This window comes from Rhipicephalus sanguineus, chromosome 5 (genome assembly GCF_013339695.2).
Source record: "Rhipicephalus sanguineus isolate Rsan-2018 chromosome 5, BIME_Rsan_1.4, whole genome shotgun sequence".
Lineage (NCBI taxonomy): Eukaryota > Metazoa > Arthropoda > Arachnida > Ixodida > Ixodidae > Rhipicephalus > Rhipicephalus sanguineus.
This window is the reverse complement of record NC_051180.1, coordinates 110508794-110515674: the sequence shown is the minus strand read 5'-3', so window position 1 is coordinate 110515674 and position 6881 is coordinate 110508794.

Here is a 6881-nt window from a genome sequence, read left to right as displayed (position 1 = left end):
TACAACTTTCATGGTGACTGTGCTGCGTTTTGTAGATGCATATGTAGATCCTAAAATTTTGGCCCACACCCACCCTGGGGTATTGGGCAAGAAACGGGTAGCTTGCTAAAATGTTTCAAATATAGAAAAGAGAATAATTTGGCCTTTTGATTAATAGGGAGACCTTTTCATCAGAATTATTTTTTAATAAAAAAGGAGGGTCGAATCCATTCTTAGCGAGTAAGAAATAATTTAATAATACAAAAGAAGATATACGCTGCGTTTTCCGCGCAGGCCTGGCATTCTTTTTTTCATTTCTTTCTCTTTTTTTTTCTCCTTGCTGTGTGGGCAGCCCAAAGGTTACTAGTATTAAAGCCGTTAAACCTCCTTAGGGCAGGGGCAGCCCCACTTCTTTCAGTGCATACCGTGATAGAGGGGTTCCACATTCGATTCTCCGGCTACTTCCCGTTGTGAGTACGTCGCACGTTGTATTGACACCATCATCAGCAGCAGCAAAAGAAAGGCCTCGAGCAAAGGCCACGCGCGCTGTCTCGAGACAAGAAGAACTGAAGCAAGCGGTTCGAAATGAACGCCCGTCTCGCGTCTGCCTCTGGCGGCCAAAGATCCAGTCGTGGGCTCAAAAGCGGACTCGGCGTCTCGGGTAAGTGCCGTGTTATCCATCCCCTGGCAAGGGATCACGTTAAGCAAAAAATTAGTGGCGCCCCTAATCCTTGACATAGGTGTCTGGTGGTGGCACTCGTACGTCGGCGTTCTTGTGCCTTAGTGATCACAGAGGCCACGTATAAGAAAGCGCGTGGTTGAGATCTGCTCCACCAGGTGTTACAAGGATCCGAACTTCACCAAAAAAAGTCTGTTCTTTCATTAACTCATTCAATTTTGATTAATTATCCTAACGATTATTTAGCCGTTATCTCAAGTAGCCATATGCTCCGATATCAGATGCATTTAATGTAACTATTAACTTAAACCAGAGCCATCGATTCCGCACCAGTTTTATTTTTATATCCGGAAAACCTGAAGCAATTCCTCGACCGGAAGTGCTTGAAAGAACAAGAGAGTCACTAGGCGCTTGGCCCTAAAGGACGCTTTAGATACCGCCGAAATCAAGGCTTGAGCAAAGCTACCTTACTACATTTGCTTTCTTAGCCTCTCAGTGCCCCTTTGGCTCGCACCTGCGCGGTCCGCTGGACAGGAGCAGTGGACGTTAATGCTACACAGCACTTATTCCTCTTGAACACCATGGCATGTCGCCATCGTGAAGACAACGCAGCCTCGCCCGTAGGCGTTGTTGTGCGGTTCTGTGTATAGTCTTTCCAGTGCCTATTTCTGTGCGAAAATATAGACGATTTCTAGCTGACCTTGAAAATTAATTGTAAATTCCAGGCCGCGTGCTGCGCTGTAATGTTTGGCTCGCGTGTTCTCAGGAGCCTCGGCTACCAATTGGCAGCGTTCTCTGAACATGCTGAAAAGGAGTTGGAGGATCCCTTTAATGATGGTTCCCGACTGGTCGCACGACTTAAGAAGTAAGAAGCATCTTCGCGCTTGCGGACTTACAAACGGCAGCGTTTTCTGAACATGCGGAAAAAAGAGTTGCAGGGTCCGCAACTCTTTGAAGTGACCGAATGTACATCATAAAACGGCTGGAATGTGAAGATTTGTTTGCTTATATAAACGAACAAATCTTGGCACATTACAGATGGTCTAAATAGGCTCGCTTTCTATTATCCTCTTTTCACGTGCGTCATATATGGTCACATTGCATACACTCGCAATGCTGCTTCCATTACTCCTTTAAAAAACATAAAACAAACAGAGGAAACCTTTGTTTGTAACTTCCATTTGAGTTCTGCAGCAGAGCTAACGAGAAATGACAATCAGTCATTGGGAAACTACAGAGCGCTGAGACGACGGGACGGGGAGAGGACACATGTCTGTGCAATGATGATATGTTAACTAGGCAATCTGTCATATAGCAATCAATCAGTAAAAATATTTTATAAATCGATAATCCAACGGCACAACTAAAGATATTGAAAATCCCGGCCGAAGTACCGCTAAAGCGGCTTGACGAGCCTCATATCCGTCAAATATACAGCCCAGGAGCAAAATACAGTAGTCCGAATATATGTCATATCATAAACAATAACAATGCTTTAATCAGGATTAACAGGCGATGTGCACGGAAAGGCATGTGTCAGGGTTCCATGCACAAAGCGTTTGACGACTGCATTCATTCGTTCACAGAAACGCCTGCACTCAATATAGGGCTGGCGCAGTGTGTCGTCGTGGCTCCTTGTGGCTCTAAAAGTCAACGAATTCCAGGTCGTGGCTATGTGTCGTTAGAATAGTTGTGCAAGTGCCTTAAAATACTCAATGCAAGCCTTGAAATTTTCCACTTATGATTTCTTGAACACCTCGATACAGGCGAAGAACAACTTAGCTAACGTAACGCATTAGAACTAGTTCAGAATAACGCAACTCGTTTTATTCTTTCTACTTATAACAGAACTGCCAGCGTAACAGCCATGAAAACTAGCCTATAACTTTCATCTCTTGCAGCTCGGCGTAAAGTCTCCCGTTTATCATTGTTTCATAAAATATTTCACCACACATTGCATGACATGTTCATTCATAATCCGCACTATGTATCGGGTCGCATTAATAATTCTTATAAGGTTGATGTTCCTTCTAGCAGCACCAACACATTTTATCAATCATTCATTCCTCGCACGTCACTAGAGTGGAACCAATTTCCCGAAAGTATTGTATCTATTAGTGATACTCTGTTTCGTGTTGCAGTAAACAGCATTGCTAACTAGACTGTCATTTATTTTCCCGTATATATGTTTGTTTTTCTTGCGTCTGTTTGTGTATTCATTGTATACCTTACCTTGATTTAATATTTTATAATGGTTTTTTATTCTGTATTACAAATTTATGATTTACTTATGCTGTGCAAACTTCTTATTGTAACCCACTCCCCTCTGTAATGCCTTGTTTGGCCCTGAGGGTATAAGAAATGAAATAAATGCTATATCTCGAGGGAAACTTGCATGGACTTCGAGAGATGCTTATATATGACGGCATTACCGATACAACCTGTTGCTCACAAAAGTTTTTTTTAGCGATAGCACGTGTCTAAGTTGGTTTCTAAACCAGGGTTGCCACTGACTTTCGAGTAAATGTCGCCAAACAACGAGCAGAAAGTCGCCAAAAGTCGCCATTTTTTTAGAAATTTCGCCAAAAAAGTCGCCATTCTAGATGTGTGCGGCATATCCTAGTAATAGGAATTTTCACTGATGTAGAGCCCCGTAGAATACAGTGCCATGCAAAGCCCTTAAAGTATCTTGACATTTCTCAATACCTGGCGCATCGCGCCTTCACCATGGGAGTGCTTGGTGCACCTGGTTCTCCGACTAGCCGCAAGATGTGCGCGGAGGCGCAAGTATGAAAGGATAAAACGCTCATGATATCCTTCCATCCCTGTCCGCTCGTTTCAAAGGTAAACCTTGGGCGAAAGCCGCGAAGGCGTTGTTTGTAGACAGCTTTACATCCCCTCATATGAAAAAAAAAAGGATTAACAGGTTTATTGAAAGTAGTAAGACAAAATTCTTACAGGTATCGGTCATTAGTGAGTCTTATACCTTTCAGTGTGAACTAATATGATACCGGACGCCACTGTCCCTTTCATATATAATTACTTATATCTACCCGCGTCAATCCAGTGCGTTGTAATTGAACAGGTAGACATTGTAAAATGTTATATAGCAATTGTTTTCATTGCACACGCTCACCGAGAACAGCAGAAAATGCCTGAATAAATAATTTTTCATTGCACGAACACCCGCGTATCCGCCCATCTTCGCTATACGAGCTCGATTAGGCGATACTGCAGCGGTGAATAGGTCGCCAAGCTATTCAGAATAGTTGGAGCTTTGGCGGAACAAATGGCCGGAACACACGACCAACCCGTCATCTAGCCCCTTCAGAAGCGAAACTTTAGCGAAGCTCTGAAGCATATAGATGAATCTAGATGAATAGAGTTAGAAGCATCTAGATGAATTGAGGAGATACACGCGAGTTACAGGACGGACATACAGAACGGCGCGTAATGTGCACCTCAAAACCCAGAAAAATACAGATACTAGTGCCGCTCATTCGTTGGGAAGGCACTGAGCTTAGGATGCATAATTCAGTGGAGACCTAAGCTGAAAATCGCCAAAAATTCGCCATGTCGCCATTCATAATTTTAGGTCACCACGGGCCTCTCAAATTCGCCAATTTGGCGAAAAGTAGCCACCATTGGCAACCCTGTTCTAAACTAGCATCTAATACAGTGCACCGTGTCCATTCCCATAACTAGGCAATTCAGCTTAGCCAACGGAAACCAGCGGAAGTGTTTTTCTTTATTGTCAGTTTCGCTACAGATTGTTGCAGTTTGCTGTCTAACTCTGTAGACTGCACGGCAATGCCAATTCGGTCGCACATCAAGGTAACTCCTCAGCGGCACGCAAACGAACAGAGCTAAAAACTAGCGTACGCATTATTTGAAAAAAATATCGGAAAGCGGCCGTGAACTCCACGTATTGTACAGAAGGATATTGTGTTTTAGCTTGGAAGCTTGTTTAGTTGCACCATTCTCGCATATAGAACGCATTTTCCGTTATCTGTACATACTGCCCGGGTGGAAGAACGATAGTGACGTTGAAAAACACATCTGCGCAGGCTTTTTCAGCAGCGCGCAAGACACCATCGGGGAGTCAACGTGGAAGCCGTTACTGTGCTTGGGCATCACCTTCCTGCTTGTGGCTATAACCATCGCCTTCGTGCTGTTAATGGGGGAAAAGTCGTTGGAGACGTTTCGTCACTGCAAACGCCTGATGTGCACGGACCCGTACGAAGCCCTGGCAAGCCTTCTGAACTATAGCGTAAAACCTTGCGACGACATGTATGCCCACGTGTGCAGCCGGTGGATCGGCAACGCCGAGCATGTGGGGTTTCTCCAGGAGTCTTTCGACCACTACCTGACCAGGATGCACGACATCTTCGAGACCTCAGACGCCAACGTCGTTGGCGAAGGGCTCAGTGACGGCTTGCGGACCGGCCGCGTCCTATTCACTCAATGTCTCACTGCCATGAAAGGGAACGAAGTGATTAAGAAGGACGACATGGTTTTCCTGACGCAGAAGCTCCTCCTGACCCGAGTAATTGAGAGCCAGACGACGCAGGACGCCCTAAGGGAAGGCACGGAAATCTCGTTCACGTTCGGCCTGAACGGCTTGCTGACGCTGCGTCCTCAGCGCCTGGACAACGAGGCAGTGATGTACGCGTTCCCGGGAAGCGCCGTGAAGACGTACTTCCCGGCCAGAGCTGACGTCAAGCAGTGCGTCAGCCACCTACTCACATCCATGGCCATTGTGACGGACGTACAGACGCTCGCGACTGCCGTAATGTCGATGGATCGCGTCGTTGCGGCTCATCTTAGTCGTGCGAGATCCTTACACAAAAAAATACCTGCGAAGCAACTAGGAGAAGAATCCCCCACCCTGGAGGCGTTAGTAGCGAGTCCCATGGAACGCCTGACCAAGATGTGCAGCTTGAGCAAAGGGTACGTGCTCGTCCGCGACTACGAAAACTTGGTGGCCTTCATTCGTCTCCTCACTCAGTCTTCCGGCTTGAACATCTCCTGGTACCTCGTGGTCCAAATGCTGGTCGATCTGCTCCTTTTCGACTACGTGGCGAGATACGAGCTGAACGACAAGTGGCAGGCACTGCGCGCCTGCTCCGTCGCCGTGAACAAGGCCGTGTCCAACGTCTGGTCATCCTTGAGCAGGCAACTGATGTTGAACAAGACGAACCACGACCCTATTTCCGACCTGCTCGACGGCGTCAGGGTGGAGCTAGCCTCCAATAACAGCTACGTACACGAGTTCCTGAGCGGAAAAGCCTTTTCAGCGTTGCAGAAAGTCGTCAGGAATATTTCGTGCGTGTCTAATCGCGAGCTCTTGCAGTTGCAACGCAAACTAGTCCTGGGGAGTGCTGTGTTGATGCCGTCACATCATAGCTTCGTGCGCTCCTACGTAGACGTTAAACAACAAGCGCGTGCTGCCTCACTCACGTGGCCGCCTGGCGTTGTCTGGGACATCGCCGCGCTTCTGGAAATGGAAATGGCTCCACTGTACAGGGAGGAAACGAACTCCGTGTTCCTCTCCACCACCCTCGAAATGCCTCACGTCTTCTACGCGGAAGATTCGGCACACCTTCTCAACTACGGCGTGCTCGGGGCTGCGCTGGCGAGAGAGCTGGTTCTAGCCGTCGCTCCTGGATCACAGCTAGACACGGCCGATCTGCTTTGGTCTTCAGAGGCGACCCGGCAACTTCTGCAGCAATTGACGTGCTACGCGGACCTCGGCATAGACCATCACGAGCACAACGCGACCGACTTCAGGATGGAGCTCTTTCCCTGGCTGGCGAGCGTCAGGGTTGCGTACGGCGCCCTACAGAGGCAATTCCGGCTTGCGGAGCTCGACAACTCGAAGTGGAAGATGATGCAAAGGCAGTTCTTTCTGCGCTTCTGCCTGGCGGCGTGCCACTCGTCGAGCGCTGCGGTGCTCAGCGCTCGCAACAAGTGCATTTGGCCGCTCTCAGGGAATGCCGCGTTTATGGAAGCATTCGACTGCCCCGGCACGTCGCCCATGTCGCGTCACCCCTGCCAAGCAACCATGACGTCACCTTATTGACCATTCATCTCTTACGCTTTCTTTCTTTTAGATTTGTTCTATATTTTTCTTAATTGTGTTGCTTGTACGTGATTGACTTGAACGACCAATTAGCAATCCTATTTTCAGAACTTCAATCCTCCACGACGTTTTAAGTCACGG